The sequence below is a fragment of the Macaca thibetana genome, chromosome 5 (assembly GCF_024542745.1).
Source record: "Macaca thibetana thibetana isolate TM-01 chromosome 5, ASM2454274v1, whole genome shotgun sequence".
Classification (NCBI taxonomy): Eukaryota; Metazoa; Chordata; class Mammalia; order Primates; family Cercopithecidae; genus Macaca; species Macaca thibetana.
The window spans coordinates 106,252,522-106,280,515 of NC_065582.1; the positions used below are offsets into that span (position 1 = coordinate 106,252,522).

General features: G+C 42.6%; 1 protein-coding gene and 1 long non-coding RNA gene across 7 annotated transcripts in view; one reads left to right on the top strand and one right to left on the bottom strand.

Moving 5' to 3' along the window:
- The window catches only part of LOC126954756 (60S ribosomal protein L14-like), a 1,186,913-nt gene that overhangs the window by 1,086,889 nt on the left and 72,030 nt on the right, over window positions 1–27,994 (top strand). The window contains exon 1 of one of the 6 annotated variants that reach the window (XM_050790630.1): window positions 15,749–15,752. The exons of the other annotated variants lie outside the window; for them this stretch is intronic. The gene's annotated coding sequence lies outside the window, so the exon portion shown is untranslated. Of the gene's footprint in view, window positions 1–15,748; window positions 15,753–27,994 lie in introns of those variants that run through there. 6 annotated transcript variants of the gene reach the window in all.
- On the bottom strand, window positions 1,456–27,983 carry LOC126954765 (uncharacterized). Its single transcript, XR_007725716.1, has 3 exons — window positions 25,851–27,983; window positions 20,786–20,910; window positions 1,456–4,282 (listed from the first exon to the last, which is right to left on the bottom strand). It is a non-coding gene; the product is annotated as an uncharacterized LOC126954765 (long non-coding RNA).

Consider the following 27,994-nt stretch of genomic DNA (forward strand, 5'->3'; position numbering starts at 1 on the left):
AGGTGGAGGTTGCAGTGAGCTGAGATCATTCCACTGCACCCCAGCCTGGTGACAGAGTGAGACCCTGTCTCAAAAACAAAAAAAATGTTTAAAGTTAAAACTAATTTTTAATGGCCTAAAGTAAAAAGAAAGCCAGTCAATGGAAACACAAGACTGGGGTCAATCCATAAACATTTCTCGTGAACTCCGTGTCTACCCGTGCTGGGGGAATATTGGTACCTGCTTGGATCCTTAGAGTCTGTACATATCAGAATATATAGAGAGGAAAAGAGAGATAATTTAAACAAACTCCCAGAAATTAAGTCCAGTTGAGCACAGGCTGCCCACTGACCTCTCAGAAAGCCTTCGCTTCTCCCAAAGGTTGTTCAAATCTACAGAGAATCCACTATGGGACCACAAAGGGCACAGCACTAAGGCAAGCCAAGTGCTTCAGAGACACAGCTTTTGCTCCTACCCCTCTTCCATTAGGCTTAGCTGCTCCCAGAAATCCAGAGAAGTTTTTCAGCTGCCACCCCCCACAAGGAAACACAAACAGGCTGGAAGCTTTTAGACAGGACATCCTAGGAAATGATTAAAGGTGCAATTCTGCCTTCCTGGCCCAGACTATTCATTCCAATGGCACCAGGATAGCCAAGTATTCCTACATCCATGTCAGCCAGGAAGGTGGCAAGGAAGTCAGGTACAAAGCTATGCTCCAGGAACCCTTGGGACTCTGCCTCCAGGGACTGAGATGGGTTCGGGACAGACCTGAACATTTTTCTTCAGCTCTGCAGCTGTGGCATGATGGGTTAAAGTCCTGGGTTAAGTCACTCTGGGCAAGTCACACAACCTGCAGAGCCTCATATTTCTCTTTGGTAAAATACAGATGGTAATACCTACTTCCTAGAGTTCATGTGGAGAATTAAATACACCATTATATGCAAAGCACTTACAATGGTACTTTACATAAAAGTTAGCTATGTGAGTGTTAGCTATGTGAGTGTTAGCTATAATTTTATTATTATTAAAATGTTTAGTACAGTGCCTGGCACATCAGAGGCACTTGAGAAATAGGAACTAGTGTGACTTAGGGTTAGGTTAGACCTGAAATCTTAAGTGATCTTGAGATGCTGGGATTCATCCAAAGTCTGCATATAACCTTCAGAAATAAAGAGACAGAGGAAAAAACAAAAGTTCATGTTTTCAAAATAAGCAAAAAACAAATATTTATTAGACACCTACTATTTGCCAGGCATTCTGCAAGGCACTGGAAATGCAATGGTGAGTTAGAGGAATATCCCTCCTGATGCTAGGCCATTTTAGGAAAATTTGATTGTTTTGAACTTTCCTTTTTTTTCTTTTGGTTATCATTTCTTTTCTTTTCTTTTCTTTTTTAATTACTATACTTCTAACATATTTATCCTAAGGAGACAAACTATTACAAGAAATCTTTTTTTAAATTTTTATTTCCACAGTTTTTGGGGAACAGGCAGTGTTTGGTTACGTAGATAAGTTTTTTTCTGGTGATTTCTGAGGAGATTTTGGTGCACCCATCACCTGAGCAGTGCACACTGTACCTAATTTGTAGTCTTTTATCTCTCACCCTCTTTTTTTTTTTTTTAACTTTTGCAAAAGGTGTCCTAGTTCTTGGCAATGTTTCCCCTGGGCTCTGGTTACATCATTAACAGTTGAATCACGACTATACCCAGACAGTCACCTGGGAAGAGAACTGGGAACTTCATCTGGTTTAGCGACCACTCCCACCTCCAGCAGCAGTTATCTAGCAGCAGGATAACTGATATCATAAAGGTGGGTTTTGATAAAGGTAGGAGTGTGCACTAGACTTGCAGAGGATCCCACTTGGATTTTAACAGGATAGGGTAGAAAGATAAGAGCAATGAATTGTACTCCTTGTTTTTGTGTCAAAAAAGACAAAAAACAAAAAAAAACCTCTCCTTTTTTTATTCTAAAATTCTGTTTTCTTATTGAGTCAATTGCAGAGGTCCCTCTGTGATGCTCCAGAATATAACCCCTCCCTGCCTGGGGGCCTTGCTCAGGAGGGAGTCAGAGTCTGCCTGTGGCTCAGAGGGAGTCAGAGTCAGGCTGAATGGAGGGCAGGCAGGCAGCAGCTCTGCTGGTGCTTTTCCACTTGAGAGGGGGCTGGGGGACTGAGACAGCCATCATCCTTTGTCACCTCCACTGAGCCAGTCTGTTGCAGGTGGAGACTGAACTTGGACTGACTGAAAACCTGGGTCTCCCTACACTGGCCGAACCCCACAAGCCTCTCACAGTCTGCAGCCATCCCAGACTGTCTCTAAGCAGTCTCATTCCCTCCACCCTGCCCCACACCTCCATCTTTCAGTGTCCTTGTCCCACCATGCCCCATTCCCTCTGACAAAAATGTCCTTCTCGTCCTTTAACCCTTAATATCTGCATATCCTTCCAGACCAAACTGCAGCCTTATCTTCTCCCAGCCATCTCTCCGAATGCCCCAGGGCAGAAGTAGCACACTTTTGCACTTCCCTCTCCGAGTGCTCAGGACACAGTCCAGTATTAAGCAGTGCACACAGTGCTTCTCCCAGTAGAGTTTGAGCTCCTGGAAGGCTGGAGACATGCTTGATTTATCTGTGTCATTTCTAGGACTTGAGAGGCTCTCAATAAATGTGGAATGAATTGATAACTGACTAAATAAATGACACCAGTCTGAAATTCCTAACAAAAGTTACTTAGAGATCATTTTTCCCAACCTGGTTCTCCCCTTCACTTGCTGTGTGGCCTTGGGCAAGTTACTTAACCTCTGTGTGCCTCCATTTCTTCACCTGTAAAATGCAGCTAATAGTAGAAGGATATATCTACTATATAGGGTGGCATGAGCATAAACTGTTAGTGTAGGTAAACTACTTAGACAAGTACCTGTCAAATAGTAAGCACTCAGTAAATGTCAGCATCTATTACCCAGTGTGCACATGTCCAGAGATACATCTGACTCACCCCACCTCTGTCCCCATCCCCACTGCTGTGAGGGTTGGCTGCTGATGGCTCTCCCTGCACCCTTTCTTTGGAAAATTACTCTCAGTCAAAGGAAGCAGCCTCACCTAAAGGGTTACTCTATGCAGCTCATGGTCAATGCCTGATGACCCATGGTACAAAAGGCTGCCCTCCCTGCATTAAATTGATGACCTGGGGTACAAAAGACTGGCCCCCTGTATGGACTTGATGACCTGGAGTACAAAAGGCTGCCTTAAAGTAGCACCAACTTCTTAGGGCGAATTGTGTTCCCAAGGTCCTCGTTGCAGCAGGCTGAAGCTAGTCTCCAACCCAGCATCCCTTCGCCCTTCCCTGTCCTGCTGCCTCACTTCCCGACCCCTGAGGGCACCTCACTCAATTCCCATCTCAGGCTCTGTCTGTAGGGAGCTTGGTTGAGACAACCACTGTCACCGTCACTATCATCAGACAGGAGGAAACGAGACGCAGAGCAGTTACCTGGTTTGTCCAAGACCCAGTGTTAGGAACACGCATTGGAGGTCGTTAGGCATTGACTAGAAGTTCATTTGTTATTTTAGAGGCGTGCTGGTTTTTATAAGTCTCCAATAGGCCTTTTCTAAGAAACACCAACTGAATAAATTAACCAACAATCAGCTTGAAAAACACAAACTAAGGTACCTGAGTTAGGTACAGAAAGTCACGACAAAAAGGAATCAATGGGAAAGGAAAACATGATAATTACATGCCTTCGCGGGTGGTGAGGACAGCGAGGACAGCCTTTGCTGATTCCCCATCCCCTGAGATGAGACCAAGGTCCAGGCCAAGCAGGGAACCCCTGAGGCCCGCGGCATAGGTGAGGGGTGGCAAAACGGGTCACAACCACGTCCCTGCTTGCCTTGGCCTTACCATGGTCCCACCTATCTAGACACACCACCCCTCTCAGAACTCACCACCCCATGCGCCTCCACTGAGTACTCTTCAGCAATTTCCCAGCACCACCAGGACCCCCGGCTCGAAGCCATCTCCATTCGAAAATCCCATGAAGGTCATCAAACGCCATCCTTGCTCAGGTCAGCCCATTACACTGGACTATGAGGGCTTTGAGGATGGGAGCTGGGACTTGGATCTTTGCTTTACCCCAGAGAGGAGGGAGATGAAGGGAAAGAGAATGTGGCAGACACTTGTGTTTGGCAGTTGTGAGGTAGGAATCAGGATCGTGTTTCTCCTTGAGAGTGACAGCTGGGAGAAGTCCATCATCTTCAGGTTCTCCCAGCCACTGAAACTGATGAAGCCAGATTCTAATCCAAGTCAGTCCAAGCTGAAACAGACCAGGAAAAGGAAAATCAACTTCAGTAAGGCACTTAAAGACATTTGCTGTAATTAGATGGACATTTTGATGGGAAAGGAGGCTGATAGGAATGCTTTGCAGGGCCTAATGCTGGAGTTCTTTCTCAATGTATCAATGTAAAAGTGTTTTCTTCCTCCCCTGGTTACACTAGCACACACTTGTGAAAAATTTGAATAACACAGAAGTGTATAAAACAGAAAATATTACTGCCTGGTATTGTCCCTCATCCTCTGCAATATCTACTGTTAAGAGTTTAAATTACCAGCTGGGCATGGTGGCTCACCCTGTAATCCCAGCACTTTGGGAGGCTTTGTTGTGTATAGTGCAAATACTTTTCTCCAACTTCAATATCTTTCAATCTTCTTTATGGTATCCTCTCGTGAATAGAAGTTTAAAAAAATTTTTTTCAGAGTGGTGACATTTATTAGGAAGGAGAGATTTTAGTTAGACCCCCATGTCACACACAGAAGAAACAGGTGGTAACTGTCATTTTGAAACAGGAAAGAGAGCAGGCAGAGGATCTGGACTCTCAGAGGACAGGTAGTTCAGCTGGACAATGGGGGAGTATGAGATCAGGGTGGATGAGGCCACTGCTCACCACACCTTCACTGAAGTTCAGTGGCTAAAATACTGTGACATCAGCCAGCCAGTGGAAAGCTGTCCTGCTCTCCAGCAGACACATGGGATGTTGTTGGTGGCAAGAAGGAGGAATGTCATGCTATTTCTTGCTGTCCTCTGGGCTACTTTGCCATTACTAACAAGGCTGAAGGGCCAGGCGGGCAACTGGAAATTGATTCTAGCGTGTGTGGACCATCATGCTGAGTTTTGGTGGATACATGAATACCTTTATCAGGCAAGCTATTTTTAAACTCTGTAATTATAATTTAACCGTAGGCCAAATAATGAAAAAAAAAAAAAGTATTTTAGAAATAAGAACTACATTTGATTAAAAGTGAATATCTAATTCTTTTTAAATAGGCATTTTTTTTTTCTAATTACAGAAGTAATGCATATTTATTATAACAGGGGTTTGGTCAGGGATGGTGGCTCACACCTGTAATCCCAACACTTTGGGAGGCTGAGGCAAGAGGTTGGATCACTTGAGCCCAGGAGATTGAGACCAGCCTGGGCAACAGAGCGAGATCTGGTCTCTATAAAAAATTTTAAAATTAGCCAAGTGTGGTGTCACAGGCCTATAGTCCCAGTTGCTTAGTAAGCTGAGGCAGGAGGATTGCTTGCTCCCAGGAGTTCAAACTTGTAGTGAACTATGATTGCACCACTGCACTCCAGCCTGGGTGACAGAGCAAGATCCTGTCTCAATCAATCAATCAATCAATCAATCAAGGGGGGACTACATAACAGCACAAGTGACAAAAATTTCCCCCATAATTGCATTCCTCTGAATAGCCACAGTTTATATTTTACTATTTTTCTTTCCAGTCTTTTTTCTAGTCTTGTGTACTTACGTATGTTTTTTAAACAAAATTGGGTTCATATTCATCAGGAATCGTCTTTTTTCACTGAATATCAGATTGTGAATTTGTGGGAGGACTGAGTAACTATTGTATACTCCATTACACAGTCTATGATTGAAATCTAGCAGTATTTGTTTCCTAGAGAAAGTCTTTTAAGATGATAAGGTATATACCAAACAACCTTCTTTCTAAAATCTCTTCATCCTTTGATCTTTGATCATCTACACTTATTCTGTTTTAGCTGCTTCTGTACATAACTGTTGAGCTGTGTTATCTTGGAAAGGTTTCATGTCTACCCACTCCCTTTTCTCATTTTTACCATGCCTTTCTTGAAAACCACATTTTAGTGACACTTCTGAGTGATTTTTTTTCTTCTCTCTTTTCTTCTTCTTCTTCTTCTTCTTTTTCTTTCTTTTCTTTTCTTTTTTTTTTTTTTTTTTGAGACAGGGTCTTGCTCTGTCACCCAGGCTGGAATGCAGTGGTACAACCAGAGCTCACTGAAGCCTCAGACTCCTGGGCTCAAGTGATACTCTTTCCTCAGCCTCCCAAGTAGCTGGGACTACAGGCACACACCAACCGTGCCTGGCTAATTTTTCTATTTTTTTGTAGAGACAGGGTCTCACTATGTTGGTCAGGTCGGTCTCAAACTCCTGGCCTCAAGTGATCCTCCTGCTTTGGCCTCCCAAAGTACTGGGATTACAGACGTGAGACACCACGCCTGGCCCTGAGTGCCTTTACAGTGGGACACGGAGACAGCTTTTGCTTTGTGCTGCTTCCAGTTTTGTATAAATCTCAAACTATTCTATGTTCTGTGGATATGGCCTTCCATCTCATCTCATTTCAGAGATACTCTTCCTTTCACTGGATCGCTAACTTCTCCTGAGTGCCTCGTGATATGCTGGTCACACCACTATCATCCTCCAGTTCCTGACAAATCCAACAACTGCTGAGCCAGAACAGCCACGTTAGCTGAATGGTGCCTGGTGGTCATAGTAGAACCACCGATAATGCAGCTAGATGGCGCTCACATCCACACATTTCTGAGGAATTAGGTGGCAATGTTCAAGATGTTTTCCATTAGTTCCAAACCTCCAGTTTACAGTCTTGAGAGAGGAGGACCAGTATACTTAGGCACATGAAGTATCCGCAAAGAAATGCTAATGTATGCATTTTCCAAATGAAACCAACATAAAATGAGTACAGCAAGTTGGATGCTCTTCTAAGCCCTAAACTGTCCTCCTAGCACCCCCACGAGACAGTACAAGGTTTTCATCAGGACAATTACATCCTTCCTTTAAGAGGAGGCACTAATAGATTTAGTAGTTTTCCCAAGGCCACAGGGGCAGAGGCAGAAGTCAACTCAGGTAGCTCGCTCCAAAGTCACACTTAATCACAATGAACTGGCTCAAGAAAAAGGAGAATAAAATGACATCAGACCAACAGTGGTGACCCCCGGGGAGTCAGTCGTGCTTGGAGACTACACTATTTACTTTCCACACAAAGCTCTGTATTGTTGAAAATTCTGTCCCCAGGCATAAACTATCATGCTTTAAAATTCAATATTTTTCATAAGAATAATATCAGAGCATAAAATACTACACAACTGTGGTCAAAGGCTAATTCAGGAATGGTGGGTTTTGAAGGTTGTTTATGGAGGAAGGAGACTCTAAGGATAAGAATTCAAAATAGAAGTACAAAATTACATATAAAAGCAAATATTTATGGCCAGGTGCAGTGGTTCACACCTGTAATCCCAGCACTTTGGGAGGCCGATTCAGGAGGCTTACTTGAGCTCAGGAGTTTAAGACCAGCCGTGCAACATAGTGATACCCCATCTCTACAAAAAAGTTAGAAAAATTAGCTGGGTGTGGGATAGTCTAGCTAGCTGGGAGGCTGAGATGGGAGGATCACTTGAGCCCAGGTGTTGGAGGCTACAGTGGGCTATGATCGCAACACTGCTTTCCAGCCTGGGCTACAAGGGGAAACCCTATCTCAAAAAAAGAGTGAAAGTTTATTTATATTGATATATGAAATCATATCAAATTACACATTTTTGCTCCTTTTTTTTTTTTTTTTTTTTTGAGAAAGGATCTCACTCTGTCACCCAGGCTGGAGCACAGTGGCACTATCATGGCTCACTGCAACCTCCACTTCCCAGGCTCAAGTGATCTTCCCACCTTAGCCTCCCAAGTAGCTGGGACGACAGGTGCCCACTACTGCAACTGGCTGATTTTTGTATTTTTTGTAGAGGCAGGGTTTTGCCATGTTGCCCAGGCTGGTCTCAAACTCCTGAGCTGAAGCGATACACCCACCTCCGCCTCCATAAGGGCTGAGATTACAGGTGTGAGCCACCGTGCCCTGCCACACATTTTTGAAAAGTGATAAATACCACAAATACAACAAAATCCTGAAAAGTGACATAACCTCTACAATATTTTTTCCTATTCTTTGGCTGCATACTTTTCACATGATCATCTCTTCACATAACAACTGTGTAATATCATTTTCAAGGAAAGAAGACAAAGCAATTCAAATGCATTTTAAAATGCCATTATATTGGATAGAGCTACATAATTGTTTAATTGAATTCCCCCTATGCTGTGTACAATAACTTATGGATGAATAAGCTTGGGAGCTTTGTGACAGGAACACTTAGGGTGCTTTGCTGCGATTTTAGTGCATTTGAATGTCTTTTTGTCTGGTGTTGCCAGGTTTCATCAGGACAAGTTATATCAGATATGCTAAGACTGATTCAATATGTTGGTAGACATAAAATGCAGTTTGGCATACATAAAAATGATACTTCACAGTTTATAGTATTGCTACAGCTTTGTGCTCTACAAACACGAGAATTCTAATCAATTCTATTTTGCATTGATTCCTACTTTAAAAGTATGATAGTATGGCACTTTATAATTGTATATACCACATTTCTGAGTATTTTCCTGAAGATAATTTCTGTCTTGACTAGATATCTATGAGAACCAAACATTTCACTCATAATTGTGTACAGCTGATGATTGAAAGAACATTCCACAGACTAGCTTCTCATTCTGCACATTTCAACTCTTGCTTCTTCACTCCCACATGCTTCTAGTGTCAGGCATCATAGGAAATATTTAAATCATAAAAGACCCATGATGCCACTGAGCATGCACTGAGCAAGAGGGTTCCTGGAAGCCTAGAATACCCTAGAATAACCAACAATGTCTTGACTCTACATGGACGTGTGAACCATATATATAGATTCCACTCGACCCAAAACAAATAAATCTCCAACTCAACTTCTCCTTAGCTGGATTCCCCAAAATGCTGATGGTCTCTCCATCCCCACACAACTCCTCAAGGGAAAAGTGATGCAAGGGCAATCAGTGTCAATAGTATCCTTAGCTTATGACAGTTAAAATCTTACTTTTACATTTTTACCAAAAGCATGTGACCATGTGAACCCATGGAAAGGTGCTTCTGGGATCTTGGAAGTCATTCTTATAACTAGCAGGTCCTAAAGCTTAAGCTCCTTTCCAGAAAATCTACTCTGATTGTGGTGAAGATGATCATTGCAACAAGAGCCACGCTCACGGAGAAAGCAGTGTGGACTGGAGTTGTCAAGAAAAACTTATTGAGTGAGGCCTTAAGTCATTGGTGGGATCCAACAAACAGAGAAATAGGAAGAGAGTCTAAGCCACAAAGTTTCTGCATCTGCCAAAAAGTAGATATGCATGTACGTGGATGTAAAATGTGTTTTCCTGCCAGTGAAAACATTTTTCCGTCACTGGCTTAGAGCTACCTAATGAGAGCCAATGGCAATACATTTATACATCACTAAAGAATGAGAAGTGAGCTTTCTTCCCGGTCCCCTCTCCCCATCACCATCAGCAAATAATCACTCCCTAGCCAAGATCAACCAGAGCTGCAGGCGTTTGGCACACATGTGTTCCCCATCCACCTCTTCCAACCTGGGATCCAAAAACCCTGGATTTACACCCCAGGCAAAGGAGAGACTGGCCTGAGACTAAGTCTTCTGGGTAGATGCAGGAAGCAAAGCCTGGTGAATGCCTGTCCAACCAGTTTGAGAAAGGAAGATTCATGCCCAGTTCTCACCCCTCTTTCGCTTGAATATCTTTTGTGCCATTACCTGGAGGAAAGGGGGGAAGGGAAGGAATGTTTCTTGCCAGAGGCAGCAGCTATCCCCTCATTTGGAAGCCTCTGAGTTGATTTTGGCCATGTCCTTCTGCCTGTGTCTTTAACATGCTGCATTAAGCCTCAGCTTTGCTCCTCTTGCTCCTGAATTCTATTTTGAGATATCAGAGAAATGCTCCCAGGAGGACTTTGAATGTGAACACTCTTTATAGGCTACTTTAAGGCGCTCCCAGGTCAGGCCAGGGTCAGGCAACAAGAGCCACACCCAAACCCATCAGCACCGTGGTCTAGCCAGGAAAGCACAGACACAAATGTCACTGAGTCCACCACCATTTGTTTAGCACCTACCGTACGCCAGGTGTGCTCTTAGAAATTAGGGTGATGGAATAGCTTAGGGTTCCCCCAACTCCTCCTTTCTTTGCAGATCATAAATGTGATTACCCTCTTTTGGTTTCCCGTAAGTTTATGTTTCATAAGCTTATAATTTCTTTTACCCACATTCCCCATCAACTCTAGAACTCAGCTGAGTTAGTTCCCAGGTCATCCTCAGCTGGGTGGCGGTGGTGATTACTCACTTGTAATGAAGCATCCTAGCACTGACTCACTCAGTATGGGGTGTGAGTGGGGTCCTGAACACGGGAAGATGGAAAGAGAGATGGTTAAGGAACCATTAACAAGTGCCAGGTTAAACTCATTTCAGAATATAGTTAAAGTAGGAATCTAAAGTGCTTTTTTCCCTAATTTCAATCTTTGCAGACAGACAAAACCATTGATTGAATAATTCTTGCCTTCCCTTTGCAATGCTTACATAATCCATATTGAATTATTGTGTACATATACTTCCATGTCCAGCTCTCTAGCCAGTCTCACTGGACTTCATCTTTATTGTGCCAAAGTCACATGGCTTTAACTTGCAGAGTTGGATAATTTCTTCTAAATTCCACCTGCTTCCCTATCCCCACTTACCCACTCCCTTGCCCTTTTCTGGAAGATAAGAACAAGTTGAGGAACTTGCATTTTACATAGGGAAACTATGTTTATGGCCCTGAAATAAGGGGCATGGTCACAGTCAGTATTCAAAATGGCTTGTTGAAATAAGTTCAAATACAATGTAAGCATATTACCAACCAGCTTCTCTATGAATTACTCACCGCTCTACAAAAATGTTTCCAACTTTCCCAACACACACACACACGCGCACACACACACACGTATCTCTACTGTTGCACAATCCTGCTTGTATTTTTTCAGATTGACTCGATTAAAACTGTATGAAGCAAAATTCAACCTGTTGACCTCACTCAAGTTACCTGGAAATGAAAAGCTGGCCATCTGAGTCATTGGTTTTATTTTATTTTTGGGGGGAAAAATAAGGTGGGAGTGTAAATATCGTCAGATAAAGTTTCCAGAAATTTAAAGCCATGAAGGGGAGACCAACTGGAATTTAGAGATTTTTTGTTTTGCTTTGTTTTGTTTTGTTTTGTTGAGAACAGAGTCTTGCTCTGTCGCCCAGGCTGGAGTGCAGTGGTGCAATCTCGGCTGACTGCAACCTCCATCTCCCAGGTGATTGTCCTGCCTCAGTCTTCTGAGTAGCTGGGACTACAGATATGCACCACCAGACCCGGCTAATTTTTGCATTTTTAGTAGAGATGGGGTTTCACCATGTTGGCCAGGCTGGTCTCAAACTCCTGGCCTCAGGTGATCCACCGGCCTCAGCCTCCCAAAGTGCTGGGATTACAGGCACCTGCCACCACGCTTGATCTTTTTTTAAAATTAAAGTTAAAATTTTTTAAATTTTTAAAATTTAAATGTTTTTCATTCTAAATTTATGAGTTTAGAAGCACAAAAATATATTCTGTATAATAAGCTCACTTATGAACTTATTATATTTGGCATTTCCACAGATGTGAAAGTTTAACTTAAGAGGACAAGGCTTCTCCCATCCTTATGTGGGTTGGGAGCCAAGAAAAGCCCCCAAAACTCAGTCTTTTCTAATCAAACTTTTCTGATTAAAAAAAACTCTAAAATTAAGATGATTCCCAATGATCCATTTTAATTCTGGGCCTCTAGACTTTTTCACAAAAATAGCGGACCCTTTGTTGGCTCTGACATAAACCAGTCTATTTCTAGCTTGAGCCATCTATGCTGCCTCCTTGAGAGTGAAACCTGCCTACACTTTGAGAAGCTGAATACAAACTGAAGGTAACTGAGGGATCTCTGGGACGTCTGAAATCCTGGATAACTTTCTTTAAGGCTAGTTTGTGATTGGAGAAAGGGTACAAATGGTGCTTGCCGCAAGCAGTGTGTCTCAAACATTGAGATGCAGTAGAACCATCTATTTAATTAGACTGACCTCAAGTGGAGCCCAAGTCGGGGACTTTTTTGTTGTTGTTGTTTTTGAGACAGAGCCTTGCTCTGTCACCCAGGCTGGAGTGTAGTGGCAAGATCTTGGCTCACTGCAACCTCTGCCTCTTGGGTTCAAGTGATTCTCCTGCCTCAGCCTACTGAGCAACTGGGATTACAGGTGCACCACCATACCTGGCTAATTTTTGTATTTTTAGTAGAGGTGGAGTTTCACCATGTTGACCAGGCTGGTCTTGAACTCCTGACCTCAAGTGATCCACCTGCCTTGGCCTCCCAATGTGCTGGTATTACAGGTGTGAGACACTGTGGCCAACCCCAGATGGGGGAATTCTCACAGGTTCCCTGGATGCCCCCAAGTCTGAGAAGCCCCTACGACATTACAGGCTCCTCCAAAGCAGAGAAGAGCCTTGTATCATTCATTTTTGTATCATGGGGCTTGGCAAAGGGCCAGGCATGTAATAAGCTCTGAAGAAATACATCCTAAATTCATCATAACTGGTACTAAACTCCAGGTAGAATAAAAAATTTTAGCATATTTTTTTAGCAGAAAATATGTAATCGGAATAGCTTCTAAATACTGGCAAACAACAACAAAAGGATACTCTTACTTTGATTTCAAAGAAAAAACAAAAACTATGAAAAAATTCACAATTGTCATTGCTACAAACTCAATTGCTATTAGGAATCACTAAAAACAAGATTATTTCATCCTGGCTAAAGCAAAAACACACTCACTCTTTTTCACAAAAGTCAGAGCGGGGGAAACATCAGACAATAAACAGACTTTCTGATATAGAACACTTAAAAAAGAAACAAAGTCTCCCTTGAGACTGCAACCATGCCTCAGTTCTTTCCCACCTCGTCACTTCCTTTCTTCTCCCCTACTCTTTCTCCTGCTTACTCTCTTGCCGAGCTCCCTGCCAGTGTCTCTCTCCTCCTCCTCAGTTGTCACTCTTTTCTCATCTTCTCGGGAGCCATTAATGACTGACTCCAATGCTCTGAGTGGGCGGTGGAAAAGATGAGGCCAGGACTGCTGAGAGAGCAGAGCAAACGAAGCCACGGAGGCTTCCTGAAGGAGCCAGAACTCCAGTGTGAATAGGCTTTAGTTTTGCAGAATGCAGAGGGGGAGACATGCTAAGCTAGAACAGCAGTTTGTAAACATCCATGCCTTTAGGAAACTTACCGTTTAAACAGGCCTTGTCTACCAGATTTAATTCAGTTAAACAAAAAATCATGAATATAGCAGTGATGGTTAAGAACATTGCCTCTTGGATCACTAGGTCAGGAGATCGAGACCATCCTGGCTAACACGGTGAAACCCCGTCTCTACTAAAAAATACAAAAAACTAGCCGGGCGAGGTGGCGGGCGCCTGTAGTCCCAGCTACTCAGGAGGCTGAGACAGGAGAATGGCCTGAACCCGGGAGGTGGAGCTTGCAGTGAGCTGAGATCCGGCCACTGCACTCCAGCCTGGGCGACAGAGCGAGACTCCGTCTCAAAAAAAAAAAAAAAAAAAAAAAAGAACATTGCCTCTCTACAAAAAACTATTTTAGGCGGGGCAGGTGGCTCACACCTGTTATCCCAGCACTTTAGGAGGCCAAGGTGGGTGAATCACCTGAGGTCAGGAGTTCAAGACCAGCCTGGCAAACATGGTGAAAACTCATCTCTACTAAAAATATAAAAATTAGTTGGGCGTGGTGGTGGGAGCCTGCAATCCCAGCTACTTGGGAGGCTGAGGCAGGAGAATCACTTGAACCTGGGTGGCAGAGGTTACAGTAAGTCGAGATCGTGCCATTGCACTCCTGCCTGGGCAACAAGAGTGAAACTCTGTCTCAAACAGAGAGCCAAATCCTGACTGAACTCCCATTCACAACTGCTACAAAGAGAATAAAATACCTAGGAATACAACCTACAAGGGATGTGAAGGACCTCTTCAAGGAGAACTACAAACCACTGCTCAAGGAAACAAGAGGACACAAACAAATGGAAAAACATTCTATGCTCATGGACAGGAAGAATCAAAATCGTGAAAATGGCCATATTGACCAAAGTAATTTATGGATTCAATGCTGTCGCCATCAAGCTACCATTGACTTTCTTCACAGAATTAGAAAAAACTACTTTAAAATTCATACGGAACCAAAAAAGAGCCCATATAGCCAAGTGATCCTAAGCAAAAAGAACAAAGCTAGAGGTATCATGCTACCTGCCTTCAAACTATGCTACAAAGCTACAATAACCAAAACAGCATGGTACTGGTACCAAAACAGATATATAGACCAATGGAACAGAATAGAGGCCTCAGAAATAGTGCCACACACCTACAACCATCTGATCTTTGACAACCCTGACAAAAACAAGCAATAGGGAAAGAATCCCTATTTAATGAATTGGAAAACTGGCTAGCCATATGCAGAAAACTGAAAGTGGACCCCTTCCTTACACCTTATACAAAAATTAACTCAAGATGGATTAAAGACTTAAATGTAAGATCTAAAACCATAAAAACCCTAGAAGAAAACCTAGGCAATACCATTCAGGACATAGGCATGGGCAATGACTTCATGACTAAAACACCAAAAGCAATGACAACAAAAGTCAAAATTGACAAACAGGATCTAATGAAACTAAAGAGTTTCTGCACAGCAAAAGAAACTATCATCAGAGTGAACAGGCAACCTACAAAATGGGAGAAAATTTTTGCAATCTATCTGTCTGACAAAGGGCTAATATCCAGAATCTACAAGGAATTTAAACAAATTTACAAGAAAAAAACAACCCCATCAGAAAGTGGGCGAAGGATATGAACAGACACTTCTCAAAAGAAGACATTTATGCAGCCAATAAACATATGAAAAAAACACATCATCACTGGTCATTAGAGAAATGCAAGTCAAAACCACAATGAGATACCATCTCATGCCAGTTAGAATGGCAGTTATTAAAAAGTCAGGAAACAACAGATGCTGGAGAGGATGTGGAGAAATAAGAATGCTTTTACACTGTTGGTGGTAGTGTAAATTAGTTCAACCATTGTGGAAGACAGTGTGGTGATTCCTCAAGGATCTCGAACCAGAAATACCATTTGACCCAGCAATCCCATTACTGGGTATATGCCCAGAGGATTATAAATCATTCTGTAATAAAGACACATGCACATGTATGTTTATTGAAGGACTGTTCACAATAGCAAAGACTTGGAACCAACCCAAAGGCTCATTGATGATAGACTGGATAAAGAAAATGTGGCACATCTATGCCATGGAATACTATGCAGCCATAAAAAAAGGATGAGTTCATGTCCTTTGCAGGGACATGGATGAAGCTGGAAACCATCATTCTCAGCACACTAACACAGGAACAGAAAACCAAACACCACCTGTTCTTACTCATAAGTGGGAGTTGAACAATGAGAACACATGGACACAGGGAGGGGAACGTCACACACCAGGGCCTGTGGGGGGTGGGGGATAGGGGAGGGATAGCATTAGGAGAAATACTTAATGTAGATGACAGGTTGATGGGTGCAGCAAACCACCATGGCACGTGTATACCTATGTAACAAACCTACACGTTCTGCACTTGTATCCCAGAACTTAAAATATAATTTAAAAAAGAAAAAACTATTTAAAAATTCATATGGAACCAAAAAAGAGCCCAAATAGCCAAGGCAATTCTAAGCAAAAAGAACAAACCTGACGGCATCAAGTTACCGGACTTCAAACTATACTACAGAGCTACAGTAACCAAAACGGTATGATACTGGTAAAAAACCAGACCCAGAGACCAATGGAACAGAATAGAGAGCACAGAAATAAGGCCACATCTACAACACAACCATCTGATCTTCAGCAAAGCTGACAGAAAGCAATGGTAAAGGACTCTTTATTGAATAAATGGTGCTGGAATTACTGGCTAGCCATATGCAGAAGATTGAAACTAGACCCCTTCCTTATACCAGATACAAAAATCAACTCAAGATGGATTAAAGACTTAAATGTAAAACCCAAACCAGACAACCTAGGCAATACCATTCTGGACATAGAGACTGGCAAAGATTTCATGACAAAGATACCAAAAGCAATCGCAACAAAAGCGAAAGTTGACAATAGGGATCTAACTAAAGTTAAGAGCTTCTACACAGCAAAAGAATCTACCAACAGAGTAAACGGGCAATATACAAAACAGAAGAAAATTTTTGCAAACTATGCATCTGACAAAGGTCTAATATCCAGCAACTATAAGGAACTTAAACAAATGTATGTGGGGAAAAAAAATTAAAAAGTGGGCAAAGGACATGAACAAACACTTTTCAAAAAAAGACATAGCTGGGCGTGGTGGCTCAAACCTGTAATCCCAGCACTTTGGGAGGCCAAGCAGGGCACAGCACTTGAGCCCAGGAGTTCAAGACCAGCTTGGCCAAGATGGCAAAACCCCATCTCTACTAAAAATACAAAAAGTAGCAGGGTGTGGTGGCACACATCTGTAATCCCAGCTATTATGCTGAGGCATAATAATTGCTTGAACCTGGGAGGTGGAGGTTGCAGTGAGCCAAGATCACAGCCTGGGTAACAGAGCAAACTCTGTCTCGAAAAAAAAAAAAAAAAAAAAGACATACATGCAGCCAAAAAGCATATGAAAAAAAGCTCAGTATCACTGCTCATTAGAGAACTGCAAATCAAAATCACAGTGAGATACCATCTCAGACCAGTCAGAGTGGCTATTATTAAAGTCAAAAAATGCTGGCAAGGTTGTAGGGAAAAGGGAATGCTTATACACTGTTAGTGGCAGTGTAAATTAGTTAAACCATTGTGGAAGACGGTGTGGTGATTCCTCAAAAACCTAAAAACAGAACTGCCATCTGATCTAGCAATCCAATTACTGAATATATAGCCATGGGATACAAATCTTTCTACCATAAAGACACATGCACCCATATGGTCATTGCAGCACTATTCATAATAATAAAGACATGCCCATCAACAGTAGACTGAATAAAGAAAATGTGGTACATATACACCATGGAATACTATGCAGCCACAATAAACAATGAGATCACGTCCTAAGCAGCAACATGGATGGAGCTGGAGGCCATTATCCTTAGCAAACTAACGCACAAACAGCAAACCAAATGCTGCATGTTCTCACTTATAAGCGGGAGCTAAATGATGGGAACACATGGACACATAGAGGGGAACAATGCACACTGGGGCCTACTGGAGGGTGGAGGGTGGGAGAAGGTAGAGAAGCAGAAAAAATATTGGGTACTAGTTTTAGTACCTGAGTGACAAAATCATCTGGCACCAAACCCCGTAACACAAGTTTACGTATGTAACAAACCTACACATGTACCTCTGAACCTAAAATAAAAGTTAAACATGAAAGAACACCAACTCTGGAGGCAGACTGGTTTTCAATCTCAGTTCCAAAATTGACTATTTCTGTAACCTTGGGCAACTTACTTCTCTGTGCCTCAGTTTTCTCAACTGGAATATGGGGATAATAATATAGTTGATGTGAGAATTAAACCAGCATGTGGCGGTACATAAGTGTTGCTCATTATTATTTAGCCATCACTGCTTTTCTTTTTAAAGTAAATAAAAACAGGAACTTACAATTTAGTTGGGGGAGGTGGGCAGGATAATATGGACAACTCATACTAATGTCTCTTCTATAAATCTGATTATTTTTGCTTTTGTTTTTTAAGCAGGACATAGCTTACACAGAACATACAAAATAAGAAATATTTATTGAAGCACTCTGCCAAGTGCTTTACTTGATTATATTAATTAATCCTCCAAAAATTCAATGAGATAGATATCATTATCCCTAATTTGCAGATGAGGAAACTAAGTCTGGGAGGCCTTAATTAATTTGCCCACAGCTCCACAGCCAGTAAGTTGCAGGGCAATGATTTGAGCTCGAGTCTCATTCTAATTCTTAAGCCCTTTTGCTACACCATGAAGCACCCAAAGCGTTTCAAAAACAGTTACTCACTGTTTTTAACCCACAATTAAAACTGTTGATGTGCAGAGTAAACCATTTCTCTGCCAGCCATCTTCAATACCCCATCCAGCTGACTTACTAAGAAACAGAAAGGTAGTGTCATTAAAGAAAGTCACAGAGGTTGGGCACGGTGGCTCATGTCTATAATCCCAGCAGTTTGGGAGACCAAGGTGCGTGGATCACCTGAGGTCAGGAGTTTGAGACCACCCTGGCCAACATGGTGAAACCCCATCTCTCCTAAAAACACAAAAGTTAGCCAGGCGTGGTGGCATGTTCCCATAATCCCAGCTACACAGGAGGCTGAGGCAGGAAAATCACTAGAACCCAGGAGGCAGAGGTTGCAGTTGTAGCAGGATGAGCTGCAGACGAAACTCCTCAGACACCGAGTTAAAGAAGGAAGGGGTTTATTCGGCCAGGGGCATCGGCAAGACTCCTGTCTCAAGAGCCGAGCTCCCCGAGTGAGCAATTCTTGTCCCTTTTAAGGGCTCACAACTCTAAGGGGGTGCGTGTGAGAGAGTCGTGATCGATTGAGCAAGCAGCGGGTACGTGACTGGGGGCTGCATGCACCGGTAGTTAGATCAGAACAAAACAGGATAGGGATTTTCACAGTGCTTTTCTATACAATGTCTGTAATCTATAGATAACATAACCGGTTAGGTCAGGGGTCGATCTTTAACTACCAGGCCCAGGGTGCGGTGCCGGGCTGTCTGCCTGTGGATTTCATTTCTGCCTTTTAGTTTTTACTTTTTCTTTCTTTGGAGGCAGAAATTGGGCATAAGACAATATGAGGGGTGGTCTCCTCCCTTACAGTCAGCTGAGATCACACCACTGCACTCCAGCCTGGACAACAGAGAGAGACTCCATCTCAAAAAAAAGAAAGAAAAAAAAAAAAGAGAGAAGGTTACAAAAACTCTAGGAAAATCTTGGTTGACAGCAACTATCTTTTTAAATCTCACAGGCTGTGCCCAAGCTCTGGGGGATTTCGTAAATCCTTAGCTAACTTAGGACACCTGGCTACAGGGATTCACAGGAATATGTCAGATTCCAGTGTGTTTATTACACACTTACTGGGCTCCCAAAGACACTCTCCTGGAGCTCCTATTCACTAACCAGACAAGAATGAGTTTGGGACTAATCCATTTATCAAATAGAATAGCCTAAATTTGTACCAGGCAGATGCGGTGTAGATTTTTTTCTTTTCATTGGGTATTCAGCAATGGGCAAGAATTTTGAGGCCTTGGTCCATAGTTGCTCAGAAGGCCCCATTCCCCAGAAGCATGACAGAGAGCCTTGGGGAAGAGTGACTGCTCTGTGACTTAAAAGAAAGTTGTAGCCAGATTTGGATAATGTCCAAGACTTTACAACTAATCTCCTCCTCTTCTCTTCTGGATGCCATCAACCAAAGAGTGTTTAGGAATGTGTTAATAATTCCCAGGAGAAATTGGCCAGGATTACCTAGTCATGACTAATGAAGCTGTCATCTGCCATTCCTTCCTGCTGTTTAATAATGCCTTCTAAAGAGTGCTTTATGAAGATGGATAGTATTGTAATTCTGCGCCCAAGAAACTGGCACAATGTCAATGAAAACAGAGGCCAGCTTATTTTGCATGCCACTCTATTTTTCATTACATGCCACAATAACTTGTTATTAAATGAAAATGAATTTGCCATTAGGGACTAGGTACTATTTAATAACTGTTCAGCAATGTTTCATGATTTAATTTTTTCTTTTTTTTTTTTTGTAACTAGTGCAGCAGCCATGTTAGTAAATGTCATTCCGGACTAAATGAGGTTGAATTTTCTAGAACAATCTTAAATGTTTCATGGAACTTGGTCATTAAAACTGGATGTGGTTTGAAGCTTGCTTTACCAAATCCTAATTTTGAATTGACCATCTTAAAAACAGTAAGAGTGAGGAAGACTCTCTCCATAAGTACTCTCAGAAAACGATGTGGAAAGTAAGCATCGTGCCTTATAGAGAATTCCTAGAGGGGGTAGGGGACTTACTGGACAGCAGTCTCCTCAGTAGCCTCCCCAAAGAGTATCTCAATCAAGATAGTCAATGCTATTTTGGAATAACAAATCCCAAATTTTAGTGGCTTAAAGTGCTAAAGGTTTGTTTCTTGCTTGTGCTACACATCCATTGCAGGGCTGTATGTCTGTCATGGGTTATCTTGAAAGCCAGGATGATCAAGCACCCACTATCTGGAATGATGACAGTGGGCAAAAAGAGCTCTGGACTGTCTCAAATCAGTCATTAACAGCTTGATCTCGAACTGGTCCCATGACCCCAACCCAAGAAGTGGGACAGGGCCAAGAATTACAATTTTTCTGTGTACTCAAAAGGCAGAAATAGCATATCTAGTGATCAGTCCTCGCAGGTACTAATGTGATATCAAAATGAGGGTTTCATTACAAGTCTAAAAGTTCAAAAGTGCCTCTTGCATTGTCAATGCAATGAAAGAGAAACCTCTACTTTCCCAGTCTCACCTTTTCACTGTGATCACAGACATCCAGGCAGTCTTACTTCTTTCCTGAAAGCCGGACATTCCCATGGTCCATCCTCTTCAAGGAATCAGTCATCCCAGGACTTGTTAACACCATGTGATCTGTAACTTTAATTCATGTCAATCTGGTTATATACTTGAAAATTACCAGGGTATTTATGAATTATCAGTATCATTAAAACTCAGACGCATGTGGATCATAAACAACCCTTCCCCTTCATCTATACAAATCCAAAACTGACGTTGAATCTATGCTATTTAACATAAAATTTCTTGGCAGTTTTAAAAAAAACTGTATAAGGACTGAATTACTGCACAAAGTATTGCCTGCTTTTCAAAGACTGAGATCACATGATTTAAATGTAACAATTTTTTTTTTTTTTTTTTTTTTTTTGAGATGGAGTCTTACTCTGTTGCCCAGGCTGGAGTACAGTGGTGTGATCTCAGTTCACTGCAACCTTGGTCTCCGGGGTTCAGGAAATTCTCCTGCCTCAGACTCCTGAGTAGCTGGGATTGCAGGTGCACGCCACCATACCCAGCTGATTTGTATTTTTAGTAGAGACTAGGTTTCACCATGTTGGCCACGTTGGTCTCAAACTCCCAACTTCAAGTGATCCGCCTACCTCGGCCTCCTAAAATGCTGGGATTACAGGCGTGAGCCACTGTGCCCAGCCTGTAACAATTTTCTACATAGCCATGATATATATATATATATGCTTTCATCCATGGTTTCTGGATCATAACCCCCATAGTCTTTGGTTATAATGTTGGGGTGCTGTAGGCCTCAGCAGCCGGTCTCAGGGAACAGCATCTCTCTCTCCGACCTTCCCCGTCCTCCTTTCATCTGCCTAAGGCAGGACTCGAAAGTGACTGTAGGTCAGAAACCCCTCATTCCGGAGGGCTCCTGCCCCATACCCTAGAGGAAGGAAGGCTGCACAGAGAGGCCAAGCAAAGCCTGAACACACAGGCCTTGCTGGATTTAGATAATGTGCTTTTTGTCCAATCACATTTCTACATGGTTGTCAATCATGCCTATGTAATGAAGTCTCCATAAAGAGCCAGGAGGAATTGGAAAGCTTCAGGATAGCTGAACTCAGGGAGGTTCCTGGAGGGTGGGGGGCTCTAGTACAGGATAACAGCTCTGTGGCCCTTTCCCCATACCTTACCCTATGCATCTCTTCATCTGTATCCTTTGTAATATTCTTTATAATAAAGCAGTAAACATGTTTCCCTGGGTTCTGTGAGCCACTCCAGCAAATTAATCAAACCCAAAGAGGGAATCGTGAGAACCTCAACTTGAAGTCAGTCAGTCAGAAGTTCTGGAGGCCTGGACTTGCGACTGGTGTCTGGAGGTGGCAGAGTAGGGGCAGTTTTGGGGACTGAGCTCTCACTCTGTGAGATCTGATGCTACTTCCAGCATCAATGTCTGCCACTTGGTGTGTGGGGAAAACCCCCGTGCCTTTGGTCACAGAAGCTTTCTTCTGTGTTGGTGGTGGTGGTGGTGTGAGAGCAGAGGAAAAACACAGTTTGAAGAGTTTCCCCCAAGTAACTGAGGACGGTGAATACAAAAGAACTTGTATAATTTAAGGAGCCTCTCAAATGGCCTATTAAGTATTCTGTGTGATACTTGGTATTAAGAGCGATCCTCAGTGAATTGTGAAATTAAAGCCTAAGTATATCCTTAGAGAAGAGCAACTATTTCCAAACCATATTATTAGAGGTTTCCTTATTATATTAGCCTGGGTTCCCCCAGAAGCACATCCCAAGACAGAATGAGTACAAGTGATTGATTCAGGAAGTGATCCCAGGGAGTCAGGGAGGGGAATGGGACAGTGAGCCAGGAAAGAGCATAAGTCCAATATAGGGTGTATTCATGAGAAGGAGACCATTGTGGGCAGCTGGAGTGCAGGCTTACTGGCAACTGATAACTGCTGGGTGGATGGCGGTATCCTACCAGAGGGGTGAGGCTGCCAGGTGTATATACTGCAATCCTCATTCGTCATTGGTAAGGACTGTCCCCTCAGTCAAAGGGAATCATGGAAGAGTTGCTCCCAAAATCTACATGGAGAAGTACGTCTGTGTAGCAAAGGAGTGGACCGTGGTGACCATGAGAAAGCTCCTCACAAACCTCCAACCTCAGAGAATATCATTGATTAAGGGCCCCAGCAGCTCGTCCCTGAAATTGATGTGCTAAGGCAGATCCTTTCCTGGAAAATGCAGGGCTCCTCTGGCAGCAAATTGGGCTCAAAGGCCCTCCAGGGACCTTGCCAAACTGCCCTTAGACTGGACAGGGGTCTAGAATGCTTCTGCCCACCCTCTCTCCTTCACTGGAAGATTGGATTTGCATTGCAGTCAATGGCTTTCTCCGCCTTTTCCAGATCCCTCCTCACTTTCTGTTACATGAGCATTTTCCCTAATAAAATCTTGCATGTTTAATTCCATCTTGGTGTCTGCCTCTAGAGGACTTAGACTAACAAAGACAGTAAGTGTAGTGAAGTAGCAGCACTTCGTACCTAGTATTGAATACAAATACATTAGATGGATGGATGGTGTGATGGTTAATCTTATGTGTCAATTTGACTGGGCCATGGAGTGCCCAGATACTTGGTCAAATATTGCCCTGGGTGTGTCTGTGAAGGTGTTTTGGATGAGATTAACATTTAAATCGGTAGACTGTGTAGATTACTCTCTCTAATGTGGGTGGGCCTTATCCATTCAGTTGAAGTCCTGAATAGAACAGAAAGGCTGAGAGAGAATTCTTCAGCCTGACTGCCTTCAAATTGGGACGTCACCATTTTTACTGTCCTCAGACTCAAACTGAGCTATTTGCTCTTCCTGGTTCTCAAGGCTGTCAACTCACTCAGCAGGTCTTGGGACTTGCCTGCCTCCATAACCACCTGAGCCAATTCCTTATAATCTCCCTCTCTCTCTCTCATATATAATATATAATATTACATACTAAATTATATTATTTAATATAAAGAGATTTATGAGGATGTTTATTATAATTTATACACACGTGTGTGTGTGTATATATATGTAAAGGCTCAATAGGCTCAGAAATGTCACTTTTTATATTCTACAAAAAAAGGGTTTGGAATCTGTTGAATCAAAACTCAGGTCCCATTTTGTGATATGAAACAGCTCATCACAAAGCATTTTCACAGCTTGTTTCTAGATTTTAGGGCTTGATATTCATATGTTTATGTAAGGGCTCAATAGGTTTATATAGGCTTAGAACATAAAATATATGTTCTGTTTCTTTGGAGAACACTGACTAACATAGATGAGTGGGTGGGTGGATGGATGGATGGATGGATGGATGGATGATGGATGGATGGATGGGTTGATGGGTATGTGGGTTGATGGGTAGGTGGGTTGGTGTGTGGATGGATAAATATGAGGTCATGAAGGAGGATATCTCTGTGGTTCAGGGTCATCAGGGAAAGCTTCCCTGTGGAAGAAGGACTTGAACTTGAAGAAGGACATGAGAGAAGGAGGAGACCATTGAGGAGTGGGAGGTAGAGGAAAGAAATCATGGACAGCTAAGAGGAGGCAGACTCAGAGCATTTGGAGGACAGTGAACAAACCAGTATGGTTGGATCCAAGAGTCTGTAAGTAGGAAGAGTGTGAGTTACGTTTAATGAGATAATGAGGTTGAGATTCAAAACCAGTTTGCTTCCCCATAGGGTATGGTTTCACACCATTCCCTTAACTTCCAAGTGAATACCTTTGGTCAAAGAAAAAGATGTGATATGTTTACTCTTTTCCAAAAATATTTTAAAGTGCAATTCCTTCAAGAGGCATGGAGGTCACCTCCTCAGGAAAGAATTGCCTGTGTAACCCTGTGTAACATAGGAACTCTCATCATGTTCTATCTTAGCACCCAACTTCCTTCCTTCCCAACATTGATCATAATTTGCACATATTTATTTGCGTGCTCATTAACTGACTGTTTTTCCCACTCATCTGTCAGTTCTATCAAGACAGAGACCTGAACTACTCACCCCAGCACAGTGCCTGGTTGACTGGATAAAACACGGCAGTTAGAAATGTGAAATTTAGGACTGTGCACGATAGCTCACACCTATAATTCCAGCACTTTCGGAGGCCGAGGTGAGTGGATCACTTGAGGTCAGGAGTTCAAGACCAGCCTGGCCAACATGGTGAAACCCCATCCGTACTAAAAATACAAAAATTAGGCAGGTGTGGTGGTGCATGTCTGTATTCACAGCTGCTTGGGGGGCTGAGGCAGGAGAATCACTTGATCCTGGGAGGCAGAGTTTGCAGTGAGCCAAGATTGTGCCACTGCACTCCAGCCTGGGCAACAGAGTGAGACTTCATCTCAAAGAAACAAAAAAAGGAAAACGAAATATGAGATTTAGGCTTATTATATCCTAGCTCCATTAATGACTCTAACAGCTTGACCTTGGGCAAGTAACTTCAGCTTCAGTGTCTTCATCTGCAAAATGAATGATAATACCTCACAGCACTATCATGAAGATTAAATAGGATAGTTTATATAAAGCACAGTGCTAGTACATGGTAAGCATTCAATAAAAAGTTGCTATTGTTTGTTATTACACCTCAAGACTGCTTGGTGTCATTTTTCTGCAGGGTGAAATTGCCTCTGATCAATTAATTAGGACAGATATTGAGAAAGAAGCTTTAATCTTTGAATCATGACATCTAGATCAATGACTCCTTGCACTTTCTGGTGACAGTAAATAGTCCTTCATTACTTCAAGGAATTATTAGATCCCTCCAACATGATAATAATTATGTATTTTCAAAACTTTAATTGAAATACATATAAGACCAAAAAACTCTCTAAATTCAATAATACTTTAAATGTATTTTATTGGTCTTAACAGCATTGACATCTGTCTTAAAATTAGCAGGACGGGATGGGCACAGTGGCTCAATGCCTATAACCTCAGTGTTTTGGGAGGTCAGGGCAGAAGGATTGTTTGAGGCTAGGAGTTCTCGACCAGCCTGGGCAAAGTAGGAAGACCCTATCTCTATAAAAAGTTTTTTAAAAAAATTACCAGGTATGGTGGAAGGTGCCTGTAGTCCTAGCTTCTCTGGAGGCTGAGGTGGGAGGATCGCTTTAGCCCTGGAGTTTAAGGTTGCTGTATTAGTCCGCTTTCACACTGCTAATAAAGACATACCTGAGACTGGGCAATTTACAAAAGAAAGAGGTTTATTGCACTTATAGTTCCACATGACTGGGGATGCCTCACAATCATGGCAGAAAGCAAAGAGGAGCAAGTCACATCTTACGTGGATGGTTGCAGGAAAAGAGAGCATGTGCAGAGAAACTCCCATTTTTAAAGCCATCAGATCTGGTGAGACTTAATTCTCTACCGTGAGAACAGCACAGGAAAGGTCTGCCCCCATGATTCAATTACCTCCCACCGGATTCCTCCCATGACACATGGAAATTACGGGAGTTACAATTCAGATGAGATTTGGGTGGGGACACAGCCAAACCATATCAGTTGCCATCAGCTGTGATTGTGCCACTGGACTCCAGTCTGAGCAACAGAGTGAGAGACTGTCTTTAAAAAATAAAAATGTAGCAGGAGAGCATATCTGTGAGACAGAGCATTTATTCAACCAGAAGCAATGTTTGGTGGGCATCTGGGTTCAAGACCCCATAGGCTTACCTCCTGGGCCATCCCGGGACCTGAGACCCAGTGGGGTGGAAACACTGATTTTGCTGGGTAACTGTGCAACTCAGAGAAAAACCTCACCTTTTCCTCCTTGTGGGCTTGAAGTAAGTGTTCTTCCCTCTCATCCTTCCAACAAGGCAGCCCTGCTCAGACAGCTGTGCGCCCATCTGAGACTTCCCTCAGCCATCTCCTTTAGAGGGGCTGCCTGTTCATGCACATCAGTCATTTGCTCTTTTATATACTCTAGCATGAATATGTGACTATGACTTCACATTACTTCATTCTCAGAACCGTATTTCTGAGTGCATTGGCCAGAAAGATGAAAACCCTGAGGAGACAACACACAAGCATAATGTCCAGCTAATTTTTGTAGTTTTAGTAGAGACAGCATTTCACCATGTTGGCCAGGCTGTTCTCGAACTCCTGACCTCAAGTGATTCACCCATCTCAGCCTCCCAAAGTGCTGGGATTACAGGCGTGAGCCATCATGCCCAGCCGAGATGATGGCAATTTGAACTTCTATGGTGATGTGGATGATGTGAGAGATATCTAGCAGGTAAAATTGGTGGGTGATAGACCGCACATGCAGGCTGAGGGATGGGAGGTGATGAGATCGTCTCCTAGATCCCTGGTTTGCACAACCGAATGCACGGTAAGGCCATGCATTAACATAGGAAGCACATTGGACAACATTGTCGAAAGGGAAAACCTTTGTTATTCAGTCACTTGCTTTGTCTACATGTCACTCATTTTGTCAGTTTATTGGTCTAATTCCCCAGCCTATTCACTAAATTGATAGATTCTGGAGCAACAATCATTTGACCAGCTGCCATGGTACCACATAAATGGTCCCCTGGATGCCACGTGATGAAAAGGAAGGAACACAGATGTTGAAGTCAGACAGTTATGGTTGCAAAGCTCAACATCCTGGTTACTCTGAGATTACAGTTCTTGCTTTGCTAACCCTCAGGTTCCTCATCTGTAAAATAAAGAAAACTTACCTTGCATGAGTGTTTTTAGGATTCCAGGAGTTACTGCACATAAACTGCTAAGTGCAGGTGCTGTTCGGGCACTGCTGAAAAATCTAAGAGAACTTGCTCTGTTTGCTGTGTGAGTGCAATAATTCTCCATGAAGGCAGTGAATCATCGATGTGTTGGATGGCAAGAAGACACACTTTGGTGAAGAATGCCTTTTGCAAAGTGCTGTAGGTCTGAAAATCAGGAATGAAGGGTGGGAGGCAGGAGGCTACAGACACGTTAGAGGAGTCTGAATATATCAAAGAATCCCAAAGGAGTTTTCTCAACCATGGCCATAACCCCAAAGAGGTGAACTAAGTTTATTAATTAGCATTTGCAATTGTAGCCTGAAGTCTAAGAAATTTTTTATTTAATTAACGCTTGTATGAGATTGGATATGATCTACTTAAGAAAAAAAAAACACACACACATTTTTATGACAGAAAATGTAAAAAATTCATAAAATCATTTAGAAGAACATTTTAAAATAATCCATAACC